The sequence below is a fragment of the Anabrus simplex genome, chromosome 5 (genome assembly GCF_040414725.1).
Source record: "Anabrus simplex isolate iqAnaSimp1 chromosome 5, ASM4041472v1, whole genome shotgun sequence".
Lineage (NCBI taxonomy): Eukaryota > Metazoa > Arthropoda > Insecta > Orthoptera > Tettigoniidae > Anabrus > Anabrus simplex.
Window position 1 is genome coordinate 49,399,197 of NC_090269.1, and position 26,259 is coordinate 49,425,455.

The 26,259-nt window shown below is 40.9% G+C and overlaps 1 long non-coding RNA gene across 2 annotated transcripts in view; it reads left to right on the forward strand.

Annotated features, from left to right (window-relative positions):
* LOC136874316 (uncharacterized) overlaps nt 1–25,346 on the forward strand; it is a 277,138-nt gene extending 251,792 nt beyond the window's left edge. For both annotated transcript variants that reach the window (XR_010860251.2, XR_010860252.2), the window contains exon 3: nt 25,082–25,346. This is a non-coding gene — a long non-coding RNA (uncharacterized lncRNA). The remainder of the gene's footprint in view (nt 1–25,081) is intronic.
* The last annotated feature ends 913 nt before the right edge of the window (nt 25,347–26,259 follow it).

A 26,259-nucleotide genomic window follows, 5' to 3' on the forward strand; every position in this document is an offset into this window, starting at 1 on the left:
ACGTCGCACCGACACAGATAGGTCTTATGGTGACGATGGGACAGGAAATGCCTAGGAATGGGAAGAAAGCGGCCGTGGCCTTAATTAAGGTACAGTCCCAGCGTATGCCTGGTGTGAAAATGGGAAACCACGGAAAACCATTTTCAGGGCTGCCGACAGTGGGGTTCGAACCCACTATCACCCGGATGCGAGCTCACAGCTGCGCGCTCCTAACCGCACGACCAACTCACCCGGTAACATTGTTATTATTATTATTATTATTATTATTATTATTATTATTATTATTATCGTCCACACCAAGCAAATGCTGGGGCTGTACCTTTCCTGTCCCATCGTCGCCATAAAACCTATCTGTGTCGGTGCGACGTAAAAGCAGCTTGCAAAAAATTATTATTATTAAGTACCGAGTTTCGTAATTTGATAATCGGTTGTTTTCGTAGATAAAAATAAAACAACCGTTTTTCGAATTCCTCCTGCGTAATCTGAAAAATGGAAGTATTTATGTTTTTAAGGCCCTAAATGTTAGACAGACATGGTAGTTCTTTGGGTTTATGTTGTGTGGAACGATACAAACTGCTCGGAAACTTGATGTTTCCGGAAGATCTTGCTCCCGCTTTCTTGAAAGAAACGACGACTGTCGTGTCTGCTAATGAGTTTACAAAGCGAGTTGGTCTGCTGATGTGTTTTGTCAGATAACTTATCAGGAACGCGATGTTAGCTGGGAGCCTCTTGAGTAATATTATCTTTAAGAACCTTGTTCTCTGCACGGTTCTCTATCGATAAACACATGTTACTGAGGAGAATGAGGAATGTTTAAGCTACCAGAAAGTCTTAGCCGACACGATTCAATCAGAGATAGTGAGTTTATTCAGTAGTTTCCAATTGGGGTCGCCGCTTTTATTCATTCGTCACGCCAATAACAATGATGGCCCGGAGGTTGGTTGCAATCTCCGTAATGCAAGCTTACAACCGTATGTCTCGTATAATACAGCGCAGTCGACTATCTAGGCTATTTCTGTTCAGCTGTTTTCACCTGATGTTTTAACAAAAAAAAAAAAAAAATCAATCAAACAGACGAAAATGCAATAACATATATTTTGAATTTTTTTAATTATATAATCGGAGATTTTATTGGCGTACGGCCTCCCGAGATGCCTTGTATAAGTCTTTCGAGTTGACGCTTTATACGCGACCTGCACGTCTGTGAGGATGATGAATTCTAATGCCAAAAACGGCAACATAAGCCCCGACCCACAGTGGGACTTATACAATGTAGTGAGATGGACAGCAGATAATTGTACGAATGTGAAGAGGATGAAACGTCAATTTGTTTTACTAAGAGGAAAAGTCCTCCCAATGTTATTTGTTGTACCTCGTGGGGATCACTGTAAGTACGTAGGTGCTAATATAAGGAATGATCTTCATTGGAGTAATCATGTTAACGAGGCAGTAGCGGCGATTGGGAGTTACAAGTGTGTGTGGGGAGGGGGCAAAAAATTCTTAGACAGCAAAATTTACCCCGGTTCAAGGGGTAAAGCAGTGGAGGTGGGGGGAGGAGGGAGGACATAAAAATTGAAAAAATAAACTACAAAATGGTACGTATTTTAATGCTGTCTGAGCGAATTTCTGCAGCGACGTAAACGTTGAGTCTACCAACTTCAGTGCGGTAATAGTTATCTACAATAAAACTTTCATCCTGGAGCGCAACCCACTTAAGAGGAAACTTCAAGATCGCAAGAGTTTCCAAGAAAAGCCAAAGCTGAAAACAGGGAAGGCGTGGACCGAAGAAAGGAAGAAAGAAAGAAAGAAAGAAAGGAAGGAAGGAAGGGAGGAGGGAAGGAAGGAAGGAAGGAAGGAAGGAAGGAAGGAAGGAAGGAAGGAAGGAAGGAAGGAAGGGACAACGCCGACAACGAATGCGGGAGTACTGGGCAAATGTAAAGTCTGGGGAAGGAAACAGTTGAAATGATGTGGTCCTTGTCTGTCTGTTAGGTCATCAGCCCAGAGGCTGGTTGGATCCTCAAATAGCCCCACCAAAGGTTATGCGGTTATAAGGAAACCCCAAAAACCAATGGCAGCACCAAAATGAGGCGTACTGGGCAAGAAGAGGAGTGAGGTAGTTTGCCATTGCTTTCCTCAGTGGGTCAGATAGTACTATTGCAGCACGGCTGACCCTATAAGCAGCACCGTTCATAACACTCAGATGCACTAGTCGTGCTCTGAATGTCATTACTCAGCACTACCCATACCCCAGCAGCTTCCATATTGTCACAGCCATGGATGTTGACTGGAACTTCGGTGGAAGCTACACTTTACTCTGGCCTGTGCCGAGAGATAGATGCAAACCTTAGCTGGCCGAAACGCCATGAATGATAAATAATTTTTAAAAATCCATGAATTTGGGCGCCAAAGTTCACAAAAATGGGTCCCTCGAGTTTAATTTTAATAAATCATAATAATTCTCTCTCTTCCCAGAGCTTACACATTAGCCTGTATTCTAGTACATCTGACTCGTGTCTTACCTAACCCCCAGAAAACGACTAACACTAACTTAAAATCAACTAGCTATGTTCTGTTATATTGTTATTCACGCGTATCATCAAACACACACAACACATAGACTATATATACGAATTAACCCTATACAAATAAACAAAAAATTGAGAAAGAATTCCCCCTAAACTTTGAACATGTAATAATTATAACGAAGCTAAATTTCAAATTAAAATGCAATGGAAAACATGGCTCCTTTCCCTTAACGACTCAAGATAATGTTCATTTACTATCATGTGTAGTAAAGGGCAGGCAACGGCGAACAAGCTCAAAGGCGACACAGTTCGCTGAATTTGTGTAACCACACACAAGCCTCAGAGATCGTACCATCGTTACACAGTATTCTGATTAATGTCTCCTTTACACACTGGGTTTAGCACTGTTTTCGTTGTATAGTGTTAACTTTGTAAAATACACGTTGTCTTCGCTTAACGTATCTAGGTCGTAAAAGCAGAACGTAGACTTTTAACACGTACAGCAGTTCAACAACACTCGAGATTTATCAGACAGCAGATATCGGTTAATATGCAACTCACCATTACCAATAGACCGTAGACGATTTACACTCTGTGAAAATGAAAATCCGCAGCCTGTTTCCAGTCATTCGACCGGATCAGGAATGGAATTAATGAAGCACCCATTTGGCGGCAAGGATAGGAATTGTGCCGGCTGCCGAAGACTGTCACACTCCTCTTACAATCGGTAATAATAATAATAATAATAATAATAATAATAATAATAATAATAATAATAATAATAATAATAATAATAATAATAATAATAAATAATTATAATTAATAATAATAATAATTATTTTTTATTATTATTATTATTATTATTGTTGTTGTTGTTGTTGTTGTTGTTGTTGTTGTTGTTGTTGTTGTTTGAGTCATCAGTCCATAGACTGGTTTGATTCAGCTATGCCACCCTATCCTCTGCTAACCTTTTCATTTCTACGTAACTACTGCATCCTACATCTGCTCTAATTTGCTTGTCATATTCATACCTTAGTCTACCCCTACCGTTCTTACCACCTACACTTCCTTCAAAAACCAACTGAACAAGTCCTGGGTGTCTTAAGATGTATTCTATCATTCTACCTCTTCTTCTCGTCAAATTTAGCCAAATCGTTCTCCTCTTACCATTCGATTCAGTATCTCTTCATTTGTGATTCTTTCGATCTATCCATCTTACCTTCAGCATTCTTCTGTAACACCACATTTCAAAAGCTTCTCCTCTCTTTCTTTCTGAGCTAGTTATCATCCATGTTTCACTTCCATACAATGCCACGCTCCACACGAAAGTCTTCAAAAACATCTTTCTAATTCCTATATCAATGTTTGAAGTGAGCAAATTTCTTTTCTTAAGAAAGCTCTTCCTTGCTTGTGCTAATCTGCATTTTATGTCCTCCTTACTTCTGCCATCGTTAGTTATTTTACTACCCAAGTAACAATATTCACCTACTTCCATTAAGACTTCATTTCCTAATTTAATATTTCCTGCATCACCTGCCTCGTTCGACTGCACTCCATTACTTTTCTTTTGGACTTACTTATTTTCATCTTGTACTCCTTACCCAAGACTTCGTCCGTACCATTCAGCAGCTTCTCGAGATCTTCTGCAGTCTCAGATAAAATAACAATATCATCGGCAAATCTCAAGGTTTTGATTTCCTCTCCTTGGGTTGTGATTCCTTTCCAAATTCCTCTTTGATTTCCTTTACTGCCTGTTCTATGCAACCATTGAAAAGGAGGGGGGGGGCAAACTGCAGCCTTGCCTCACTCCTTTCTGGATTGCTGCTTCTTTTTCAAAGCCCTCAATTCTTATCACTGCAGACTGATTTTTATACAGATTGTAGATAATTCTTCGTTCTCGGTATCTGATCCCAATCACCTTCAGAATCGTAAATAGCTTGGTCCAATCAACATTATCGAATGCCTTTTCTAGATCTATCAATGCCATGTACGTGGGCTTGTCCTTCTTGATTCGATCCTCTAAGATCAGACGTAAAGTCAGGATTGCTTCACGTGTTCCTATATTTCCTATATTACAAGACCATATCAGTCAATCATCCAGACTGCCGCCCTTGCAACTTCCGAAAGGCTACTAACCCCCTTTCGATGAACCATTCGATGAACCATTTCTTAGTCTTCCCTCGGGTTAAACTTCGGAGCTAGCAAGAAGGAAAGATGGCTAGGACTGGGAAGGAAGCGGCCATGGCCTTAATTAAGTTACAGCCCCAGCATTTGCCTGGTGTGAAAATGGGAAACCACGGAAAACCATCTTCAGGGCTGCCGACAGTGGGGTTCGAATCACCTATCTCCCGAATACTGGATACTGGCCGCACAACAGAGGTATTGAGACATAGAAATTCTTACAACTAATTTAATACAATTATCTTCCTGTTTTAATTGGTCCAAAGCCCTCGTAAGCAACCCGTTACAGGGATGTTCATATTTAACTTTGTCATTTTACGAGTGAGTCTGAAACCTACTTCTGTTTCCACTACAACCCTGGACGCTTAAGCATAACACAGCAAACTTCTCTCTTGAGTATTCTTCGACAACTCGATCAGTTGTGTTGTATTCCATCTGGCTTTACCTCACTTCCATCTCAGCCACATTTTAACCTCCTGCTTTTAGCTATAATACGTAGGCTATTTGGTCTATATATCCGTTATCCGCTGAACTTTTTTATTAATCATGTTGTTTTCTTGCACTGCCATACGTTAATTCTCCCTTATTTCACCATGAAAATATTTAATGAATATTTCACTACCGTGCAAAAGTGAGTGTTAATGTTCTTGGCCAGCAACTGCTGAGTCCCAGGGTCAAGCAGGTAGCTGGTTCTTGATTGAAAAACCTGTTCCTTGTCGGTCAGTGTATGAATTAAAAAGCTTCAAGTTTTATCGGTAAACTTTCCGAGGTTGTGCTAACGGGACTGATACAGGGGGAAGAAGAAAAGCAGTATCATAGAAGAAAAATAAGATTAGTATGCTGGATTCGTAGAGAAGAAATTCTTCCCTTGGGTATTATTCCTTTAACGAATGACATGGTCTGCAGGTGCCTCAAACCAACATCAATATTTCTGTTATTTTCCATGTTGAATTCGTGGCTACGAGACATCTCCACACACACATTGTCACAAATAACATCTTGGAATGGAAATCTCATGCATTAACTGTTTACACTGTGTTTGCTGAAAAATAATTATTTCTAACCTGAGCGTGTCTGCCTCTAGCCCAGAGTCCCCGGGTTCGATTTCCGACCAGGTTAGGGATTTTTCTCTCGACCTGAGGGCTGGTTCGAGGTCCACTCAGCCTACGTGATAGAACTGAGGAGCCATCTGACAGTAAGATGGCGGCCCCGGTCTCGAAAGCCCAGAATAACGACCGAGAGGGTGCGTCGTGCTGACTACACGGCCCCTCGTAATCTGCAGGCCTTTGGGCTGGGCAGCGGTCGCTGGGCTGGCCAAAGCCCTTTCAAGGGCGTTAAGTGCCGTGGAGGGGGGGGGGGGGGTATTACACAACATTGAACTCAGAGGCCTGAACAGTAACTCTTATGAATGAATATTTTGGATTCTGGAGGTCAAATGGATTGTATCGCGATTGACATGTCTAAAGCATTTGATAAGGTGGATCATGGGAGACTACTGGCAAAAATGAGTGCAATTGGACTAGACAAAAGAGTGACTGAATGGGTTGCTATATTTCTAGAAAATAGATCTCAGAGAGTTAGAGTAGGTGAAGCTTTGTCTGACCCTGTAATAGTTGAGAGGGGAGTTCCTCAGGGCAGTGTTATCGGACCTTTATGTTTTCTTATATATATAAATGATATGAGTAAAGGAGTGGAATCGGAGGTAAGGCTTTTTGCGGATGATGTTATTCTCTATAGAGTGATAAATAAGTTACAAGATTGTGAGCAACTGCAACGTGACCTCGAAAATGTTGTGAGATGGACAGCAGGCAATGGTATGTTGATAAACGGGGCTAAAAGTCAGGTTGTGAGTTTCACAAATAGGAAAAGTCCTCTCAGTTTTAATTACTGCGTTGATGGGGTGAAAGTTCCTTTTGGGGATCATTGTAAGTATCTAGGTGTTAATATAAGGAAAGATCTTCACTGGGGTAATCACATAAATGGGATTGTAAATAAAGGGTACCGATCTCTGCACATGGTTATGAGGGTGTTTAGGGGTTGTAGTAAGGATGTAAAGGAGAGTGCATATAAGTCTCTGGTAAGACCCCAACTAGAGTATGCTTCCAGTGTATGGGACCCTAACCAGGATTACCTGATTCAAGAACTGGAAAAAATCCAAAGAAAAGCAGCTCGATTTGTTCTGGGTGATTTCCGACAAAAGAGTAGCGTTACAAAAATGTTGCAATGTTTGGGTTGGGAAGAACTGAGAGAAAGAAGAAAAGCTGCTCGACTAAGTGGTATGTTCCGAGCTGTCAGCGGAGAGATGGCGTGGAATGACATTAGTAGACGAATAGGTTTGAATGGCGTCTATAAAAGTAGGAAAGATCACAATATGAAGATAAAGTTGGAATTCAAGAGGACAAACTGGGGCAAATATTCATTTATAGGAAGGGGAGTTAGGGATTGGAATAACTTGCCAAGGGAGATGTTCAATAAATTTCCAATTTCTTTGAAATCATTTAGGAAAGGGCTAGGGTGCAACAGATAGGGAATCTGCCACCTGGGCGACTGCCCTAAATGCAGATCAGTATTGATTGATTGATGATATGTGAGGGCATTCATCATAAAATATGTAGGCTACTTAAAAGTCGTTTCAGTATTATGAATCAACAAAGATCGGCGGTTGCAGTGTAACAAGTGGCGACGGCTGGTCCCGTGTCGTCTCAGAACTCATGAGCCTTAAAACTCACGGGTTTCAAAATTCACGAATTCCAAGAAGGGGATTAGTGAGAGTAGGTTTCTTTACTTGGACCACTCTCAAAACTCACGAGCCGGGCCATTTCTTCTTTGAGTGGATAAATGCCCACCCTTCCCACATACCTGTAGTTATTTGAGAATATAATCGGAACTGTGTAAAAGAAGGTCCATAGTTAGCGCCAGCCCGAACTGCGTGCCCTCGTGTAACTGGCACATCTCTCATCAAGAGGTGGGCCTGGCTGTGAAGAATACGTGACAGCAGGTTGAGAAACCCACGGACATCAGGTACACACTGGTGGGCTGTTTCACTTAAAACGCTATGGTCACTTGCAATTATAACTTTACCAGCACACGCGGATGACATTCTTTTATGAAAAAAGCATACTGTTTCGCCCATCTTATTTTCTCTCTGCTCATAAAACCTTTAACCGTTGTAAATTAAATTTAGTTTACCCATTTGCGAAGTAATGAATTCAATGTTGTGCACTGCTCGATGACACCAAGCAGAATAACTGAGTAAAGATCAGTGTTATACTTGGAGAAGTTGGTCTGTGCTAGGGTGATAATTCCTGTTAAAAATACATGGGATATCCCATTCGAAAAGTGGATGCAGGGCAGCGTGAGTCACCGCACACCTCATCCCTCCTGTAATCATCGCACACCTCATCCCTCGTGTAGTCACCGCACACCTCATCCCTCATGTAGTCATAGCATACCTCATTTCTCATGTAGTCATCGCATACCTCATCCCTCCTGTAGTCACCGCACACCTCATCCCTCATGTAGTCATAGCATACCTCATCTCTCATGTAATCATTGCACACCTCATCCCTCCTGTAGTCACCGCACACCTCATAACTCATGTAGTCACCGCACACCTCATAACTCATGTAGTCACCGCACACCTCATACCTCATGTAGTCACCGCACACCTCATCCCTCCTGTAATCGTCGCACACCTCATCCCTCGTGTAGTCACCGCACACCTCATCTCTCCTGTAGTCACCGCACACCTCATACCTCATGTAGTCACCGCACACCTCATCCCTCGTGTAGTCACCGCACACCTCATCCCTCCTGTAGTCACCGCACACCTCATACCTCATCCCTCATGTAGTCATAGCATACCTCATCCCTCCTGTAGTCATCGCATACCTCATCCCCCCTGTAGTCACCGCACACCTCACCGCACACCTCATCCCTCCTGTAATCATCGCAGGGACCTGATGTCCAGAGTCGTGAGTTTTGAGACGTTGTAACCGTACAACAGGGTTACAGATTCCATTCAGTATTTATTATTATTATTATTATTATTATTATTATTATTATTATTATTATTATTATTATTATTATTACCATTATTAACCCGATTCATTAGATTTTATATTCTGTTTCTCATCATTTAGACTGTAATAATTAGGTATCACGCATATTATTGTATTTAATCATAGGTTAAGTGAATATGTTTGTAATTATGCTGTATATTAGTAAGTGAGATTTCTTGGTTTGATATAGTCATTCTGTGGCTTGTAACTCTAGGCAGATGTTTTGGCAGAGTATTTTGCAATCGAGGCTATGTTTAACTGAGAATGTTATGTGCAAGTAGGTTTTCCGGTGACTCATGCCGCATAGTCACTGTAATCCGCTTGGGTACGCTTATACGACACATGACTGATGACATCAGTGCGTGGGCACGTGATTGCGACCCAGTGTCAGTATTCGCCAGCTACTGTATGTTGAAGTGGAAGGGATGAACAGAGAGTAGGGAGATGAGTCGTCATCGCGAGGATATAAAAGTCGAGGCAACGGTGGTGAGAGGCATCATATCTATCAGATCATATGTATCAGTCAGATGCATCAAATGGAAGAAGTGGTCTTAGAGTGATGGTCAGAGCTAAGAGTTGTGTTTGAAGAAGTAATAATCGAGGAGGTCTACAAGTGGTGGTTGTATCCGAGCAGAGACGGGTACTATGCTGATAAAGAAACATCATCTTCTTGTGAGGATGGACTTCACAAGATGTTTCAATAATATTTTCCAATTTCTTATAATATATTGAGTGGACGTAATCACATTGGAGCTCCCTACACGCGTACATGGTATGTAGGCCAACTCCTTGTTATATAAGAAGATAACAACAGACGGCTCCCGACTTCAGCATAGGTTTTCCCAAGAAGTTCAAGTTCAACAGCGGTGTATGCAGACATCAGGTAATTAAAGCATCAGACATGTCATGCATTCATAACATGAAGAAGAATGTAATCAGCGGCGATATCACATCTCACTTCAAGTTCATGCCAATAGCTTTTGTTGTTTAGATTAAATTTTCTTTTTCATATTACCGCAAATCTCACTAGATACATTTTTTTGTTAAATTAAAAGACGTCAATGCTTGTTCATTGTGACGTAAATTATAGTCATAAACTCAGTTTTATTTTAATTATAATAAGTGATTCCAGTTCCATGTACAATCCTCAATTGTGGAAATGCAACAGTAATTTAAGATTGTCCTGATCCATATCCCTGTATATTGCCAAATATGTGAGTTTATCACCTCACGCCTTGAGATAATTGATATAAGAGGTATGCTCTACCAAATTTTGTTGTTTTTATTTAAAAAGCAACTGGCGCTCAAACAAATGTTATGTATATTGTGTGAAGGAGATGAAGGTATAAGAGTAGTGGTTGGAGTAGCCACAACGTAACCGCTGATTCACGGTCCGACAGCTCTGCCACTCCCACCGACCAACCGAGCAGAGGAGGGCTCTACTATGGCTCTACGCTTCTGTATTCGGGAGACGGAAACTGGCTCGTCCCCACCGTCGGCTGTCCTGAGAATGGTTTTCCGTGGTTTTTCATTCTCCTACACTACGGCGAATGCCGGGACAGCTCCTTATATAGGCCACGCCACTCCTCTCTCACCTTCTCCTCAAATCTCCTACCCTGAGAGACAGAGTCATTCTCTAAGGAGGCCCGCCTCCCCCTTCAGGGGAGGAAAGAAATCAACAAGTACATAATTATGGCTTGTTATTCTGTAGAAATATTTCTTGATGGATGCAGCATTTCTTCATCTCTTGGCACAGGCCACAGAATAGATGGGCACAATTGATTGAAATCCACTATCGATTGGTCTTCGAACTATCGAGTGAATAGTCGAATATTTTCAGCCGAAAGTTTTCTTAATATATCACAAGTAGCCAGTGGTTTCATGTCTAAATATTCGACTGTTTCTAATCGATATTCTCCGTAAAAAAAAAGGGGCCACAGAGGTTCATTTTCAAATAGATACAAAAAATGCAATTGATCAATAATTAAAAATCACTAGTATAGACATTCAGTAGAACAAATTAATGTAAAATCGAGTGACTTGCAAATTAATTCAGAGGGACCCACCTTTATGGCCGAGCAGTTAAATCTACTCCGCAATTAGGAGTGGAAAGCTGCACCACGTGAAGATCCGAGGATCGTATCCTGTTACTGGCAGTGGGTATCCTTCGTGTAATTCTTCCATGGAGTTTTCTACACTCGCTCCTATCAAATATTTGTTCCAAGTCCTTGGGCGCCAGCCCCAATCCTGGATTCAAATAATTACAATTATACAGGTTATCAAACATACGTGGGGCTGATATCCAGAGATGATAACCGGTATCGTACGAATTACCTTTCTTCTTCTTGTTACTGCATTCAAGTAGATATAGCTACAAAAGTAATAGAAATTTGGTTAGGATTAAGAAAGAGAGATGGGAGGGAAATATAGCATACCAACATGAGATGAAATATTTAAATGATGATTACTGACTATATGATGTGTTCTGCCCTTACACAAGTCTTCTCACAGCCGCTCTTCATACAGTCCTGTCTGCAGGCATAGTCTTAGTTTCTTCATAATTTCCCGGGATTTGGACACTGTCCACCATCTGGTACCTTCTTCGTTCACTTCTTCTCCTTCCATTTATCGATCCTTCTGGAGTGTCCATCAGCAATGACCAAGCCCATGCCCAAGCTAGTTCGTCTTCCTTGCATGGATGGTTTGTAACATCCTCCTCTTTTCTCCAACTCTCTCCAATACCTGGTCGGTCCGTACCCTTTCCACCCAGGATGTCCTTTCTATCCTTCTCCATGGCCGTATCTCAAATCTGTGGCTTGGTTCTAAAGGGGCCAATGTCAAAAACCCTGTTTTTGAGCTATGAGCATTTGAAGCTTTGCTTATATTTTTCCAATTATTTTTTTCAACAACTAACTTTAAATAACTTTCTTTGTGTAAGTCACCTTATTAAATGCTAATTTTTTCTATCGTATTCTTTAAAAATTGCCAGGTCTCTAATCTTTATTGGTAATCTAACATTATTGGCAAGGGCTTATTTAAGTAAACGTTAACTGTTCGTTTAGTACTTAACAGAGACATTGGCCCTTTTAATATGTTGCAAGCCAGGATAAAACGCGTTTGTATAAGTTAATATTTCAGTTTCGATAAAAAAAAAATGGCATTGGCCCTTTTAGAACCAAGCCACAGAAATATTTCTATTATCTACCTTCCCTAGCGTCCAGGTCTCTGCTCCATATCGCACCACCCCTTGTGGGTGAGAGATACAGACGAAGAATACACCAACGGTATCCCCTTCTTGTCGTAAGACCAAGGGATAATTGTATTAGAAAGCATGAAACTACTTGTGATTAGCACCATCTCGCGGGGAACATCATGGGTCGGCTTTACTTGCGAGTAGTACCACTATATTAGGTACACAACAGGTTTGTGATTAGTACCTACTATGTGAGGGACACCACGGGAACCCGGCACCCGTGAGTAGTACACGTATGTGAGGAACACCATTGGTTTGCGTTGCCTATGAATGGCGCCATTATGTGAGAAACACCATAGGCCTGCGTTACCTGTGCGACGTACGATACTTGTGAGTAGTACAGTATCATAATGTGTGGAATGTGGAACACCGTGAGTCTAAGCTACTTTTGATTAGTACCGCAACATGACAAATATCATGGTTCTACTTTACTAGTGATCAGTAGCACTATGAGGGGCCGTTGACCTGTATTTTGGATCCCTTTAGACATTAAGCATCGTCGTTTCAAGAATGTGCGTTAGAAGCAGTCCCTCAGTAGTAATACTATTGTTTTAAGATAGTTTCTCGGACGTGCACTGAGGGTCGGATTCACTGATTGTCTTAAATTCATATTCATCCATGCATTCTTCTTCATCACGTTTTGAATTCTGGTCAGTGGATGCTTTTGGACTTTTAAATTGTCATTACATTTCGTCTCATTTCGTTCCATTAGGGGGCAATGACCTAGATGTTCTTCTTCTTTAGTATTCAATCCGTGGATTGGTCTGCAGCAGTTCTCCAGTCGGCTCTATTCATTCATTTTTACTATTATTTGTTTGAGATGTTGTTCACAGTCTGCAACTATGGCAATGTTATCTGCAAATCTAATCATATTTATTTGTTCACCCTGTATCCTTATTGCTATATTCAAATCCTCTCGTATCTTATTCAATGTATCCTGGATGTAGGCATTAAAAACCATGGGAGACAAAGCATAATCTTGTCTAACTCCTTTCCTTATTTTTGCTTCCTCTTGTTGATTTCCAATTTTAATTACTGCAATTTCATTTCTGTACAAATTCCAAATTATTCTTCTATATCGATATGGGACTCCTATGTTTTTATGAATTTCAAACATTTTTATCCAATGTACATTATCAAACGGCTTTTCAATATCCACAAATCATTAATAAGTTATTTTGTCTTTTTCTAATCTTCTTTCAAGTATAAGTCCCAATGCCAATATAGCTTCTCTTGTACCCTTACCTTTAACAAACACCAAACTGGTCTTCAGTCAGATACTCTTCAATTTGATTTTCAGTTCGTCTTAATATTATGTTGATGACAATTTTTGATGAATGAACGACTAAACTGATAGTTCGATATTATTCACATTGTTTTGCTACGCCTCTTTGAACAACAAGCATCATCATCATCGATTTCCGACAAAAGAGTAGCGTTACAAAAATGTTGCAATGTTTGGGTTGGGAAGAATTGAGAGAAAGAAGAAGAGCTGCTCGACTAAGTGGTATGTTCCGAGCTGTCAGCGGAGAGATGGCGTGGAATGACATTAGTAGACGAATACGTTTGAGTGGCGTTTATAAAAGTAGGAAAGATCACAATATGAAGATAAAGTTGGAATTCAAGAGGACAAACTGGGGCAAATATTCATTTATAGGAAGGGGAGTTAGGGATTGGAATAACTTACCAAGGGAGATGTTCAATAAATTTCCAATTTCTTTGAAATAATTTAGGAAAAGGCTAGGAAAGCAACAGATAGGGAATCTGCCACCTGGGCGACTGCCCTAAATGCAGATCAGTATTGATTGATTGATTGATTGATTGATTGATTGATTGATTGATCATCATCATCATCATCATCATCAACCATATCGCGCCACATTCCAAACAAAGCATTTCGCCATACTCTTCCTTAATATCAGAGGATGGTTGCCCAGTTGTACTTCCTCTTAAAATAATCACCACCACCAATCACCTTAATATCAAGTCCAAGCATCCCGTAGAAGTCTCTTCTTTCTGTTAAAGGCTTCTTTAGCGATGACAATGAGAGTTCTTACCTCCCTACTGCTTCTCATATCGTCCGTTATTATGCTTCCTTGAAAGCTGACACTTGCTCAATATCCTTCTCGTTTATCTTGACGTTTCCCTTGTTTAGCGAACGAAAGCTTAAAGGATGCTCGACAGAATAGGAATGGGAGACTACTGAGGTAAACATATTCAGAACAATGTTAAGAAATTCAGCAAGAAAGTAATGATTAGACTGGATGATACTGAGAAACAGATCATTATGGCAGAATGTAAGACTAAAAGAACGATATGAAAATATCCAAAACTTGTCAACAAGGAAAAAAAGGAAAGGCATTCAAAGAGAGAAGTAAGAGGTAATGGTGTGGTGCCTTATGGGAATATACAAAGACAAGGATCAGAGAGAGAAATAAGACGAAACTCATTGTTTATTTTGTTGATAAATAATGGAAGGAGCTCATCTATTGAGAGTTTGTAGAGGAACTGACGCACTTAGAGTTAAATATTTGGGTGGAGAATATAAAAGAAAAATAGAAAGAGACAAATAATTCTATACAATTGTTATATTATTAAACAAAAAGTTGATTTTTCGGGGAAAATGTGTATTTTAAAAAATATGTGGAAAAAGGAATAAGAAAATAAAATCACAAACTACAAGAATGAAGGTTAAGACACATGTTTGTCCAAGAATATGTAGCATTGTACTACATCTAGGACAAAAAGAAAGTAAACAGGGAAGAGAAAAGCGGATGATAATTTGTGGAATAAATATGAACCTCATTAGCGTAAGTAAGCTCATCGGACAAAATATTAGTCACCGCTGGAGAAATCATTACAATGCTCATTCCCCGGTTTCAGGTGATGCAAAAGTAGGAGATGGGAGTCTTCTCTTCTCTTCTCTTCTCTTCTCTTCTCTTCTCTTCTCTTCTCTTCTCTTCTCTTCTCTTCTCTTCTCTTCTCTTCTCTTCTCTTCTCTTCTCTTCGTTGGTGATTAAACAGTGAAGATCATTTAACACCGTTTAACTCTGCCTGTGGACTTGATAACTGCCTGGATTCTTTTAGGAAGAGTTTACAAGGTTTGCATGTACGTCGCAGCCAATCGCTGAGGATTTTATCACGCAATTCCACCAAATTGTGGGTATGCTGATGTCGGCGTTTTACTCGTCGTTTCAACATGTCCCACAGATTTTCATTGCAGATCAAGTCAGGTGATTTTGCAGGCCAATCGAGATGTAATAGTGTGAGGGGGTGTTCATAAACCCAGTCATATACGCGTCCAGCCCGATGAATTTTGCTGTTGTCATCTTGAAAAATCGGGGTATCAATAACATGCCCATCATGAAGATGAAAGGCAACACCTCATCATCCAGAATGATTAAATAAACATGCTGGTTCATGTTAGTGATCACCTCTGTGAGCGTACCCAATCATTGATAAAAGAAACACCCCCAAAACAGCATAGACGCACCTCCGGCTAGAACCGGACCTTGCACACATCCAGGATGAATTGCTTCATTTGGCCTTCGTGCACTCGACGACGTGCGACATTGGAATGCAGGCAAAAACGTGATTCGTCACAGCACATTACGTTCCGCTAGTAAGCTACTGTCCACGTTCGATGATTTCTAGCCCATTGAAGACACGTAGCTTTCTGTGCCCGGCAAAGCAATGCCCTCTTGAGAGGTAACCGATTCCAAATGTCCATTGCATGCAGTTACCGTCGATTTCTCTCTAGCAGGTTGGGATGGACCTTCGTTCACTGACTGCAGCAATTCCTGTCGGGTTTGGAAGCGATTTTGATCAACAAGACGTGTAACGCGTCTCCGGTCCCTCTCAGTCAGGAGCTTCTTCCGACCACAATTCTAATGTCGTGTTCCGTGGCATCGTGTAGTACACTACTGCTTGTAGACACGCTGAACAGTCCGCTGCGAAACAGCAACGAATCCAGCAACTTCAGACACCGTAGAGGCAGTACGCATGCGGTTGAGCACGGGACGAATTCGACTAAAAAGTCGCGGCCACCAAATTAGGCGGGTGAGGAAAACTGCGCTGTCGTCAGATACGGGAACGGCGAAGCGACAGATGGTCGAGAGTCGCTTACCCCCGGGCACGAATTGACAACGCTGATCGTGCAGTGCTGTCAAACTGAAGCCCATCCGCTCCAGGCCACCTTACCCGAGTCATTCCCTGTCATGCAGCTGTTGAGCTCGCATCGTAAGTGCAGTTAAAGATGGATAGTGAATGTGAATTGATTTGGGCTTAAGTCAAGAGAGAAGTGGCAGAGAGGAACAAGACATTCAACATAAAGGGCGTAGAAAAGCCATCGACCGCGTCAGTTTTGTGGTTTCTCAATAACTGCACAATCTTTGGTAGTGTGTTTGAAGATCCAAACAGCCTCCAGGTTGAAGACTTAACATATATTCTGTTGCGAGTAAATTAAGAATGAGGTTTTTAAAAATGATTGATCCATTTCGCTTGGGAAAAGTGCTTCAATCGCGCGGAAAATGTTCAAACAGACGATTGGGCGAAGGAAATAGTAAGGGACGAAAGAATGGAGCCATTCATCATCAGTGTAAAAGACGACTCGACAGATAGTGAGATGAGTGATGACAGTGACTAAGGCTACCTTGAAGCCAGAAACTGATTCTTACTTCATTGTAAATTAGTGTAAACCTATTCTTTAAAGCAGTTCTTTTTCTATATTACTCGGTACAATATACAGTATTCAAATATTTAAAGTTATAATGTAATAAAACTGATACAGATTAATATGTAATCCGAAAGTAAGTACGGGGTCCTGCAGCCTGTGCTGGTGCGCGCGCCCCGAACTGCCTCAGCTTGCGACATTTACACGATCGCTTTCCCGGGCATTTTCCAGGAAAATTACAAGACTCACGGAAATATGTTTCAGATAAAAAATATAAGTCAGGCGATTTTTTACATTTTTCCCGCAGACAAAATTTAATTGGCTGAAGAAATAAAAACTTGGCCGCTTACTGAAATTTTCAATACATGATTCTACGGATTTAAACTTACTCGTTCAAGATTTTATTTTTCATAATTATTTAAAGTGGTTTATAAGGAAAATAGTTATACCACTGAAATCAGCAGTCTTTCCTGAATCATGTAGTATAATTTGTTTTTCAACATTGTATGAAGTAACATCAGGAGCTTGAGAGAGAACAAGTTGCCTCGCGCTCCGAAATGATGTGTTCAGTTAGACATTTCTTCGCCAGTTGCTACATAACCTTGGCAACAGCGTAATTTCTCTGATCCGCCTAATTTCGTGGCCGCGACAATAGTTCACTGTGCCATCTGTACAGCCTTAACCATCCATCTGTGCGTACTCACTAGGGTGACTCCTTTTCTTGTCCGGTGAGCTTACAATATTTAATGTTGTAACAGTCAAGTAAGTGTAAGAAGAATCATTTAAAGCTTTGTATCGAACGAATGTATTGCAATAAATGAATGCTCTCTCCCCGATTTCAAGTGATGCGGAAGTAGGCAATGGGAGTTGCTGATTAAACAGTGAAACGCAAAGAAAGAACAATGAGGCTCAATCCCCGAATAATGCAAACAATAATTCGCCTCTTTAACTGGGAGTGACAGGAATGTGATTGAATTTAGTCGACTTATTTTGCAAAGTACTCGACTACAACGGTAGTTGAAAATATCGTCTAGTTCGATAGTTATTAGTCGATAGTGCACATCTCAGGGCCAGAGCAGAATGTAGCATCCACTGATGCCTCAGTCTCATATGTGGCTTTGACTGTATGAAAAATGCTGAGGCTGCTGATATGTGGGTGGTGCTGAGCAATGCCATTCAAAGCACAGCTAGTGCGTCTGGATGTTGTGAAAGTTACTACTCATAAGTTTAGTCATGCCACAACAACATGTTCTGGTCCAGCGTGGAAAGCGACGGGAAACTACCGTCCTCCAGATCATGCCTTGTACACCTGATTTGAATGCCGCCATCAGTTTTGTGGTTTCTCAATAACTGCACAATCTTTGGTAGTGTGTTTGAAGATCCAAACAGCCTCCAGGTTGAAGACTTAACATATATTCTGTTGCGAGTAAATTAAGAATGAGGTTTTTAAAAATGATTGATCCATTTCGCTTGTTACAGTTCCGCGTTCTAGAGCAGCGTGACTGTCTCTGCCTCGTAGGACTCGGGTTCAATTCGCGGGCAGGTCAGGGAATTGTTTTTACCTGGATCTGCGGGCTGGTTTGAGGTCAACTCAGCATACGTGATTACGATTGAGGAGCTATCTGACGGTGAGATAACGGCCCCAGTCTAAAAAGCCAAGAATAGCAACTGAGAGGATTCGCCACGACCATGTATCATCTCGTAATCTGCAGGACTTCGGTCTGAGCAATGCTCGCATGCTAGGACAAGGCCCAAAAGGGCTCTAGTGCCATGGTGGGGAGTGTCTTCATTTCAATCTGGTGTCATTAAGTCCGGTGATCTTGGCGGCCACAAATATTTGGATACTATTGTCCTCAAAGGTAAGGTAAGGGTGTATTCTGCCCGAAGGCAGGTCCGAACCTCCGCAGAGCTGTGCCTGAGCCGGAGTTTACGTGCGGTAGGGTGGCCAGTTCCTTTCCGCTCCTCCATTCCCTTACCCCCCCCCCCACCAACAGTACGTGGCAACCCATCCAAATCTTGACCACGACCAATGTTGCTTAACTTCGGAGATCTCACGGGATCTGGTGTTTCAACACGGCTACGGCCGTTGGCATGTCCTCAAAGAAGCTGTTGATAAAATGAGAGATTCGTATAAGTTTCTTGATGATGAAATCTGTCGTCGCTTTCATAATGCCCCAATTCGTCGAGAAAATAGCTGTCCGAGGAACCGCCCATGTTCCTTAACGTTTCTCTGTCAGTCGCGCCGAACTTCTTCGAAATCATGATAATTATACGGTACCAAATCTATTTATTATTATTATTATTATTATTATTATTATTATTATTATTATTATTATTACCATCATCTAGTGTTATTTCAATTGACACCTCCGCCGATGGGGCAAATATTAATTAATATTTCAAAATCTAATTTTTGTATAATCAAAATGTTACAAATGTCACACAACAGTGGGGCAAGCATTTAGATTTGTTACAGTATATTTTAAGGTTATTGCGCTACTTCAAGGAGTGATCACTTCCTTGTTAGTGACGATGTAAATTAACAATAATGTGCATAAAGGGAATGGTAATGCTGTGGGAAAGATGCTAAGTAGGTTACGTCACGTGACAAGACGTGAGAACTAAACAAGACGACAGATAATTGTTTCCACGAAGGAAGAAAATGAAAGGAGAAGACCGTGCCCAACTGTTAAACAGCGAGGATTAATACACTGCGTTTTTATAACAGCATGAAATAGTCGTTATCCGGTAAAAGTAAGACAGTTATACTCTTCCATTAAAAGAAGGACGCTTCTTATAGGGCTGAAAAAAGGAGGAAATAACTGTCACTACAGCTTCATAAATACAACGGCTTGGCCGAGTAGAAACACTAGATTATGCGAGATCTCCGCACACACACTGAGCGTTGAGGAGTGCGGTATGTTGCCTTCAAAGGCCCTACAGACGACCTGACTTGGTCAGGCAGTCAGGTGGATTTGGTCAGATCGGGCGCAAAAATCAGGTTGTGTGTAGCTGTGTCGTCCGACGAAACTCTTGTCGGGTAGTCGGCTGAAGTCAAGTGGCCACGCCATCCGACCGCCTGACCACCTCATCAAATCAGATCGTCTGGAGCAGGGCTGTCCCACCTTTTCATGTACTGGGGCACACCTGACTCTTGGCTATGGAGACGCAGGCGTCATTTGATGATGATCATGATAATAATAATAACCTTGGATCACTCATCATCTCAGACGGAAAGACATTACCAGACACCCGAGCACGAGTAAATACTACATGGCTGAAATGGTGTCAGGTCACTGGTGTGCTATATGACAAACTTCCCACCCGCCTGAAATCTGTTTTTTTTTTTTTTTTTTTTTTGCTTTACGTCGCACCGACACAGATATGTCTTATGGCGACGATGGGATAGGAAAGGCCTAGAAAGTGGAAGGAAACGGCCGTGGCCTTAATTAAGGTACAACCCCGGCATTTGCCTGGCGTGAAAATGGGAAACCACGGAAAACCATCTTCAGGGCTGCCGACAGTGGGGCTCGAACCCTCTATCTCCCGATTACTGGATACTGGCCGCACTTAAGCGACTGCAGCTATCGAATCTATGGTCTGACCAGTTACACGATATGAGTCGGAATGCTGGCCAACAACTAAGAAGCATGAGCAGGTTCTACATGGTGTGGAGATGAAAATGTTACGTTGGTCACTGGTTCTTACACGGACGACTGGACCATGTCAGAAAGGAAGATGTCCGAAGGTGACTATGAGTGGCACCTATCCCAGACTAGATGCGAGAAGCACGACTTATGGGTAGATGGTATGGTCATGTCGTTCGAAGCCCTGCAAACTCAATGGTACATACAGCCCTCTAATTTGATCCTGGAGGTTCTCGATCCCGAGGTCGTCCCAAAAAACGATGGTTCGACTGCATCAATGAAAACATGCATCTTGTAGGCATCAGTGAAGCTGACGCCCTTGACCGCAGGAAGTTGAGGATGGCATGTTTGACAGCGAACCCTGCACTAATGCGGGACTAAATGCTAGGAGAGAATAATAATAATAATAATAATAATAATAATAACAAATAGAAACATGTAGGCTGATATTTACTTAATATTTGTAAACATACTTCGTTAGTGTCAAATCTGGCATCGCATGCTCGCTCAAGTTGAGGAACAGTATAGCTCCTCACATTCACTATTAAAACTGCAGGTTCGCAACTATTTAGTCATGATTGGCATAACTTTATAAAATAATAATACAAATTAATAACTGATGTAAACTTTTCGCAGTCAATATAAATAAAAACTGAGGTAGTGAAAATTCAGTTCTTCATTGAATAAAAATACAGTTTAAATGTAAGTTAAAGAAAAAAAGCAAATCAAATGATCTTAAAATAACTAGAGCACCGCTTGTTGTCACGATACAATCCCAAATAAAACTGAGGATTCCAAGAAACTGCTCCACGGCCGTGAACAACAGATACTTTGTAAGAATGTTGAGGAGGAAGGATTTATGAAACATTCACAATGCGTTCGTTCCCTGAAAGGTGTTCTAACTGGGAAATATCAAGTGTCAACATATTTACTTCATCCCCCCCAGTCTTTCTCTAGAAAGCCTGGTACTCAACAGAAAGCAGGGATTATAATGTGCAAAGTTGTCACAATGCACGGCGTACTTCAAAAGCACACAACACCTGAGAGAATATTTTGAAATATCAGACGGTGTGGTATTTGAAATTAGTACAGCTAAAACTAAGAAGAGAAAGAGGTTAATAAGAATTGTGGGAATGTCAAGAAATATGCATTTATTTATTTATTTATTTATTTATTTATTTATTTATTTATTTATTTATTTATTTATTTATTTATTTATTTATTTATTTATTTATTTGTCTTTAATAGTGGCGAAGTTAGGACACGGTCCTCTCTTACACTTAACCACGTCATTGTACAGAAAACCGTGGAGAATATTAAATATTTAAAAAAAACTAGTCCGCCTCTGTGGTGTAGTGGTTAGCGTGATTAGCTGCCACCCCCGGAGGTCCGTGTTCGATTCCCGGCTCTGCCACGAAAATTTTAAAAGTGGTACGAGGGCTGGAACGGGGTCCACTCAGCCTCGGGAGGTCAACTGAGTAGAGGTGGGTTCGATTCCCACCTCAGCCATCCTCGAAGTGGTTTTCCGTGGTTTCCCACTTCTCCTCCAGGCGAATGCCGGGATGGTACCTAACTTAAGGCCACGGCCGCTTCCTTCCCTCTTCCTTGTCTATCCCTTCCAATCTTCCCATCCCTCCACAAGGCCCCTGTTCAGCATAGCAGGTGAGGCCGCCTGGGCGAGGTACTGGTCATTCTCCCCTGTTGTATCCCCCGACCAAGAGTCTGAAGCTCCAGGACACTGCCCTTGAGGCGGTAGAAGTGGGATCCCTCGCCGAGTCCGAGGGAAAAGCCGAACCTGGAGGGTAAACAGATGATGATGATGATGATGATGAAAAGAAAACTAATTTGTATAATAAATTAAAAATAAATGCAACAACATAATTATACCAATATGAACATATCATTTGTCAAACTACTAAATGACCGGGCGAGTTGATCGTGCAATTAGAGGCGCGCGGCTGTGAGCTTGCATCCGGAAGATAGTGGGTTCGAATCCTACTGTCGGCAGCTCTGAAGATGGTTTTCCGTGGTATCCCATTTCCACACCCGGCAAATGCTATGGCTGTACCTTAATTAAGGCCACGGCCGCTTCCTTCAAACTCCTAGGCCTTTCCTATCCCATCGCCGCCATAAGACCTCTCTGTGTCGGTGCGACGTAAAACCACTAGCATCTTTCCATATCCTTGGATATGTTCCAGAATTGAGGCAGAAATTATATATGTGAGTAATTACTGGACAAATAGAATCTAGAATACGTTTAATGATGATGGGGAGATCATCAACTCCGGTGACATTTGACTTGACCGAAAGCATATTCTTAAACTTTCAGCTACGGTTAATGTTGGTACAGTTAAATCCACGTTTGGACGGTGCTAAAGAAGCTGTACAGAGGGTACTAGGGGCACCGTGTTTGGGCAGGCTTGGTCTGGAACGTTGTCAGGCAGGTCAGCTCGTCAGTTGGCCAGAGCAGACCTACATACAATACGTAATTATGACAGCACTGAATGCGGAGTTTTTGGAGCTGTATAAAGAATGTACTTGTTTGTGGGATACGTCGAGTAAGCAGTATAGTAATAAGGATGTCAGAAATGAGGCTACCGAGCTCGATAGCTGCAGTCGTTTAAGTGCGGCCAGTATCCAGTATTCGGGAGATAGTAGGTTCGAACCCCACTGTCGGCAGCCCTGAAAATGGTTTTCCGTGGTTTCCCATTTTCACACCAGGAAAATGCTGGGGCTGCACCTTAATTAAGGCCACGGCCGCTTCCTTCCTACTCCTAGCCCTTTCCTGTCCCGTCGTTGCCATAAGACCTATCTGTGTCGGTGCGACGTAAAGCAAAAAAAAAAAAAAAAAGAAAAGAAATGAGGCTTTTGAGATCCTGTTGGAGAAATTTAAAAGTTACAGAAAGCGATGCAACGATTGCGCAGTGAAGACGAAAATATAGAAGAGAATGGAAGAAAGTAAGTTAAAGAACTATTTATTAACGTGAATATTTATTTAAGACATTACTTTGTGAAAATAATTGCATCATTATAACTACTATACAAATATCTTGTATTCATTTCAGGCGCAACAAAGTAAAAGTCACATGACCAGTACTGTATTTAAAATTGGCATAATCTCTTCCTGTTGCAAAGTGACAACATGGCAACCAGTTGCTCCTCAGCAGTGACTCCTTCTCTCATGACGCTATTATGTTTCGGTGAAACAGTGTCCTGAAACTTTCGTAGTCCATTCTAAAATAATTAGGGAAGTCATCAGAATCCAGTTCTTTTAGTAACATCATGACTAAACTTGTTTCGTTCCACTAGCCATTTCTTCGCCCACTTTTTTCTTTCTTTTCCTCACGTTGGTTAACGATGCTACAAGCGCGATCCCAACCTTCTGGCGTTTCGATAAAACGGGAGGCATGTTGTGTGTGTTCAGGAGCTAAAGCCAACTGATGAAATGCGGCGCTTACAGTCAGGCCGTCTGATTTGGTCAGGCTGACTGTCGGGTCGACAAATCAGGTCGTCTGTAGGGCTATTCACAACCCGTGCATCTTTAGTATGGCTGCCATTCTGGTGTTACTTCCATTTGTGTCAACCTCTGCTCCTTAATGTAACTGCTTTACAGACTGTCGAACACCAATTATAACACCCATAACGCTGTAACATACCTGTAATTAAAAAAACACTATTAAACAAAGAATGACGTTTCGGTCTTGAAAGAACATCATCGGATTCCATCAAACCACACTCTTTTCTTTAATAAAATTTGTTTTGAAATGTAGAAACATTCATGTTTAAATTCTGTTTATACCCTTTAATACTTTAATAATAATAATGTTATTTGCTTTACGTCCCACTCAATACTTTTACGGTCTTCGGAGACGCCGATGTGCCGGAAATTAGTCCCGCAGGAGTTCTTTTACGTGCCAGCAAATCCACCGACACGAGGCTGTCGTATTTGAGCACCTCCAAATACTGAGCCAGGATCGAACCTGCCAAGTTGGGGTTAGAAGGCATGCGCCTTAACCGTCTGAGCCACTCAGCTCGGCTTTTAATATTTTAAAGTTAGAACTTATCTTAATGAAGTTGTCCTCTCTCCTTGGTACACTAACAAAGAGTGCGAGGTGGTGTAATGTTCTGTCGTTGGTGTGAGGCCAGGTGGATAGTTTGTCGGTAACTTTCCGTTACGTCATATTCCGGTGATATCAACGGCTATTTTGAAGTGTATTTTTTTAATTTGCTTTACGACGCACCGACTCAGAAAGGTCTTTTGACGACTATAGGATAGGAAAAGGCTAGGAGTGGGAAGGAAGCATCCATGGCATTAATTAAGGTCCATCCCTAGCATTTGCCTGGTATGAAAAGATACCACGGAAAACCATCTTCAGGGCTGCCGACAGTAGAGTTCGAACCCACTATCTCCCGAATGCAAACTGATAGCTACGTGACCCAACCGCGGGCCACTTGCTCGGTAATTCTACTTTTAACTTTATTATTATCTTATTTTAATTGTTTTGGAAATTATATAGGGATTGTTTAATGTTTAATGTTGTTTAATGAGCCTTTGATTGGCTGGATAGTTTACTGGTGCATTTCCAAATGCTGTCAACGCCATTCGTGGAAGTGTTTTGTAGTCTATTATTTATTTATTTATTTATTTATTTATTTATTTATTTATTTATTTATTTATTTCGACCCATAAAGAATCACATAAAGCAAATTATAATTTGTTGTTATTTTTCTTGTTCTTGCAGAATTCTTTCATCGTGTCGCTATGTCATCTCGACGTTCGTTAGTCCATTTTCTCCTAGATCTGCTGGACTTATCTTCTGAAGCAACTTACCAAGTGTAGATCTCATGTCTGAAAGTTTTGCGGTCTTCGACATCTGTAGGTCTGATGCTGGCGTTAGTTATATCAGTTTGGACTTGTTTGATCCAAACCGTTGTCGTCTTTAATGTTTGTGAGTACATCGATATTTTCTTTGTTAGTCGGTTGTCATCTAGCCTCATAATGGGTCAATAAAATTTAATCGTCGTATATGGAAATCTGTTTCAATGTTTGAGTATTTTTCTGTGATCTTGTGCGATTATAGACGATATCCTTCATCTGTAAGTTTTAGGCCAAGGATCTTTCAGATGATTTTTCTTTCTGCTTTCTTGATATTTTTGAGATAACCTTTATAATTGAGGTTCAAGGTCTCACTGGCATAGGGTATTTCAGATTAGACGACCGTCGTGCAATGTAATTTTTTTCTGTTAATGCTCATGCATTTCTTGTTGTAGATGTTCGTGGTTTAATTATTATTGTTATTATTACCGTAATTGCAAAGGCATCATCTCTCTTTGCATACAACTAATTTTCCTCACAATTATAATTCATAAATAATATGCCGTCTTGTATTCGTCCACTGCAATACTTAAATCGATTCTGTATATAACCTTATAACAACATGTCACTTTATAAAAGATGCATGCATTTAATCAATTTTAGCACCTTACAGTTTATATATTTCTGTACATAGAACATAGACTACAGTACCCTGTGCACGGTAATTATTTAAAATTAATGGTAAATTTAACTTAATTAACATAAATATTAAGCTTTAAATTGATTGACATTTAAATCAACATATAAATTATTACTATGATTAAAAATGTAAATTTAGACAAATTAAAGTATTTTATCTGCTTCTTCTTTGTCCCTAAGGATTGTTTTCTATACATTATCATCAAAATTATTGTTTGGTTTTTATTCTATAGTGTAATTAGATTAGGTACTAAATTTATATTGTATGATATTCTTTGTCGGTTTGGCAACCTCAGTCATTTTAGGAAGAACAAGCAGCCTAATAATAATAATAATAATTGTACCGGGCGGTACACCTCTACGACGCAAGTTCAAATCTTGCGCCAATTGAAACTTCTCTACTGG